Source organism: Priapulus caudatus, unplaced genomic scaffold (genome assembly GCF_000485595.1).
Source record: "Priapulus caudatus unplaced genomic scaffold, Priapulus_caudatus-5.0.1 Scaffold207, whole genome shotgun sequence".
NCBI lineage: Eukaryota > Metazoa > Priapulida > Priapulimorpha > Priapulimorphida > Priapulidae > Priapulus > Priapulus caudatus.
Genome location: NW_014577268.1, coordinates 382205 through 387204, shown reverse-complemented (window position 1 = coordinate 387204; position 5000 = coordinate 382205).

The following is a 5000-nucleotide window of genomic DNA, read 5'->3' as shown; positions in this document are numbered from 1 at the left end:
ACACCACACACACACACACACACGCACATGCACGCACGCGCACACACACACGCACATAAGCGCGCACACGTACACACACACACACGCACATGCACGCACGCGCACACGCACACGCGCATAAGGCGCGCACACATACCGCGCTTTCCGTTACCGGGATAGCCTGCGCAACGCCCCGTATGACCGTCAGGATGCGCATGCGCACGCGGTGACGTACTCCTCATCATAGCTCGATCGTTATTCACGGTCGCTGGCTTGCTAAATACGTTTTCCGACGTCCGCAAACACGCCACGTGTCTGCAGTATCCGGCCCTAGCACAAAGATTTCATCACCTGAGCTAACGGAGGAGCCGAAAAAACGAGAACGACAAAATTACAGTTTATAGGCCGTAACAACTATTATACCCCCTCCCCCCCCCCATCATATGCACACCACGCCTCAGGTAATGACCAGTACAGTGAGCGCGCTGTGGTTTGCTCTGTTACGCCACCCAGGTGATACGACGACTGTACGCCGCCAGGTATACACCAGGTGTACTAGGTGCCCAGGTGTGTAGACTACGACGAGACCGCTATAGGATTTACAGTTGGAAGACGTTTGCAACGTTGATGACTGACGGGGTGTTACATACACGAGGGATGACATTTGACGCGGTTTTTTTGGCGACCGCAACCACCTGTACTGGCGGGGGGGGGCAAACAGCGCACGCGTCTGCATGTGACATTACTGTCTATGTTAATTTAAATTAAATCACGAGTAAATTGGTTCATGATTGTATGCATTTCTCGTATGTATCACTGGGTTGTCGGTTAAATCGCTATGTATCGTTTGTGTATATATATTATTGCTTATGTTACGATTTACAATCATATTGATATTGATATGATGAAAGGTTCCGTATATTCGTGTTCCGCGGAAACGCGGTATTTTATTTATTAATAAATTCAACCTTTTAAATGCCATGCACATATATTGACTTCAATACCAAAACAATCAACAAAAAAACTATATTGTGGGTATGCCCTAAAACTATCTGCATGCTTTGAAAATCCAGAGCAAATATAAAGTAGCAAGACGATGTTTGAAGCGTGAATACCGTGCGTGCGGGCGTCTGTCTCTGCAAGTGTGTGTGATGGGTGTGTGTGTGTGTGTTGTGGTGGACTGGTGTGTGCATGTGCGCGCCGCGTACTGTGTGCTGTGTTTGGCTGGCGGTGTATGCTGTGTGCTACGTGGTGTGTTCGTGTATCGTGTGCTGGTCGCGCGGCTGTTCTGTACTGTGTGTGTTGTCGTGCGTTTGGTGTGTGTCCGTCGGTACTGGCTGTGCTGCTGTCGTGTGTCGTGTGCGTGCGGGCGGCGGCTTGCTGGCTTCGTGTACGTGTGGCTGTCGATGCGCGTGCGTGCTGTGTGGTGCGCGTGTGTGTGTGCGTGGTTGCGTCGTGTTGCTGAGGAGAAAGGGCGATGCATGCCGCGATCCGGCGTTGTCGTGAGTTATGCGCGTCGTGCGGTGTGCATCACGCGCCCGTGTGTCTCTTAGGTGCGCGCCCGTGCGTGTATGTGCCGTGTGCTGGTGTGTATGTGGTGTGTGCCTGTCCGTGTGTGTGTGAAGAGAAGAGCGTGCATTACGTATTGCGTGCATGCGTGCGTGCTTGTGAGTATGCGCCGTCGCTGGCCTTGCGTCATCGGGCGTGCGTGCGTCGTGTCCTTGTGTGCGTGTGCGCGTGAGTCTGGCTGGTGTGTGAGTGGAGGGGTTACGCATAATTGGGGGTGACTGTGCCTATATGTGCCTGCGTGCGTACGTGAGCATGCGTTCTATGTTCCATGCGAGCGAGTGTACAGCTCTGCCCTTGCTCTGATTACTACAATTTCCATTCACGACAGTCTATACATGTCTATCAACGCGTCATATATAGGTAGGTTTCTTTACTTTCATTGCAATGTCGTTATATTCACTCACTCCTCTAGGAGCATGGCACTTTTTCCGCTAGCAGTGACGTAGTTACAGCGTTGTGCCCATCCTGCTGCCAACCTGATGACGTAGTTACAGCGTCTGTCATCTTGCTAACACCTTGATGACGTAAGTTACACGTTGTCTGCTCATCCTACTACACCTGATGGACGTAGTTATCAGCGTCTCGCCCATCCTGCTACCACCCTGATGACGTAGTTACAGACTCTGTCATCTTGCCCTGCCACCTGATGACGTACATTTACAGCGTCTCCATCCTGCTACAACTGATGACGTAGTTACAGCGTCTGTCATCTTTGCTACACCTGAGACGTCAGTTTACAGCGTCTGCCATCCCTGCTTACACCTGCATGACGTAGTTACAGCGTACTCTCATCTTCTGCACCTGATGACGTAGTTACACTGTCTGTATCTTGCTACACCTGGATGACTATACAGCGTTCTTCATCCTTGCTTTACACCGCTAGATGACGTTAGTTACAGGTCGTGCCGTCCTGCTACACCTGCAATGACGTAGCTACAGCCGTCTGCACGTCCTGCCTACACGCTGATGACGTGAGTTACAGTGTCTGCCGTCCGACGCCTACAGCGTGAGACGTTAGCTTACAAGCGTCTGTCATCCTGCCTGCACCGATGACGTAGTTACAGCGCTGCCATTCCTGCCTACACCTGATGACGTCAGTTACAGTGTCTGCTTCATCCTGCTACACTGATGACGTCAGCCTACAGCCGCGTCTGTTCATCTTGCTTACACCTGGATGAGCGTAGTTACAGCGTCGTGTCATCCTGCTGCACCTCGATGACGTGACGTTACAGCGGCTGTCATCCTGCTACACCTGATGACGTAGTTACACGGTCTGGCATCCTGCCCTACACGTGATGACCGTAGTTACAAGCGTCTGTCATCCTGCTACAACCTGATGAGCGTAGTTACAGCGTCTTGCCATCCTGCTACACCTGATGAGCGTAAGTTACAGCGCTCTGTCATCTGCTACACCTGGATGACGTAGCTTACAAGTCGTCTGCCATCCTGCTACACCTGATGACGCTATTACACGTGTCTTGTCGATCCGTGCCCCTATCACCTGATTCACGTAGTTCACAGCGTCCTGTCGATCCTTGCCTGTACACCTGCATGACACGTAGTTCAAGCGTCTGTCATTGCCTGCTACCACCCCTGACTGAACGTAGTTACCAGCGTCTGCCATCCTGTACACCTGATATGACCGTAGTTACAGCGTCTGCGCCATCCTGCTACACCTTGATGGACGTTAGTTAAGCGTTCTGCCATCCTGCCCTACACCGGAGTGAACGTCAGTACAGCGTCTTCATCCTGGCTACACCCTGGATGAGCGTTAGTTACAGCGTCTGCCTCCTGCTACACCTGATGACGTAGTTACAGCGTCTGCCAATCCTGCTACACCTGATGACGTAGTTACAGCGTGTGCCATCCTGCTGCACCTGATGACGTAGTTACAGCGTCTGTCATCTTGCTACACCTGATGACGTAGTTACAGCGTCTGTCATCCTGCTACACCTGATGACGTAGTTACAGCGTCTGCCATCCTGCTACACCTGATGACGTAGTTACAGCGTCTGTCATCCTGCTACACCTGATGACGTAGTTACAGCGTCTGCCATCCTGCTACACCTGATGACGTAGTTACAGTGTCTGCCATCCTGCTACACCTGATGACGTTGTCACGCTGTCTTTCACTGACCACAGGAGACGTTGTCATAGTGTTTGCCACCGTCTGCGCAGTATCTGCGCTGTACGCAGGGCAGCATAGAGCAGCAGCGTAGTGGCACAGGCATAGAGCGCGTGCGGATAGAGAGCGGGCAGTCGAACACGCACCGAGTAAGACCATCCGCTCAGCTCCACTACATGGGCACTAGCTGTGGCTTCAGCGCGCGCTGCTGCGCCCCATGCGTTGGTTCTCGGTTGATGCATTGCCGCTGCCCAGTCATCGAATGTCTCACGTCTCTGGGTCGACCCTGAGACTCGCGAGTGAGGCGTGATTGAGACAGACACCGACACGGCGACGCTGCGACGCTGACTCTCGGTTTCTCCGCGTACCGCGCCATCTGGTGGCACTTTAGGAACTCCAAGAGGCTTTGGCAACTTGACGTCGCGATCGGCTAGGTGCAGTATTTCACTGACGTCTGCGAGAGCGAAGGTGGAGTCAGTGTCACTGGGAGCCAAGATGGCGTCCGTGTCCCTGGGAGCCAAGATGGCGTCCGTGTCACTGGGAGCCAAGATGGCGTCAGTGTCACTAAGCGGCAAGAAGACGCCAATATCACCGCGAGGGGAGCTGGCGTCGGTATCACTGGGAGACACAGCGGCGGCAACGTCTGCAAGAGGCAAGATGGCGCCGGCATCCTTGGCGGACATTTCATAAGCGTTTCCTATGACTCTTTGTGCATGCACAGGATTAACAGAAGGCGATGGGCCGCTGAACCTTGTAGCCCTTCGTCTCCGCTTGGTGGCAGCACCGCTGCATTTCGGCTAAAACATGGCAGATACACACGACAAGTGTAGCGATGAGGGAATGACGAATTATGAGATTGACGAATGCATGCAGTTATTTATATGTGAATAGCTTGCTCCCCACCTCTCTCTATTTCTCTCTCTATCTCTCTCTCTCTCTCTCTCTATCTCTCTCTGTCTCTCTCTGTCTCTCTCTCTCTCTCTACAGAGAGAGAGAGAGAAAGAGAGAGCGAAGAGAGAGAGAAACAGAGAGAGAGAGAAGAGAGAGAAGAAAAGAAGAGAGAAAGAGAGAGAGAGGGAAGAAAGAGACAGAGAAGAGGAAGAAAAAGAGGAGAGAGAAGAGAGAGAGAGAGAGCGTAAGAGAGAACAAGAGAGAAAGCGAGAGAGAGAGAGAAGAGAGAGAGATGAGAGAGAGAGAGGAGAGAAAGAGAAGGAAGAGAGAATAGAGGGAGACGAGAAAACGAGAGAGAGTAGAGAGAAGAGAGAAACAGAGAGAGAGAGAGGTAGAGAAGAGAGTCGAGACAGAGAGAGAGAGCAGAGAGGGAGAC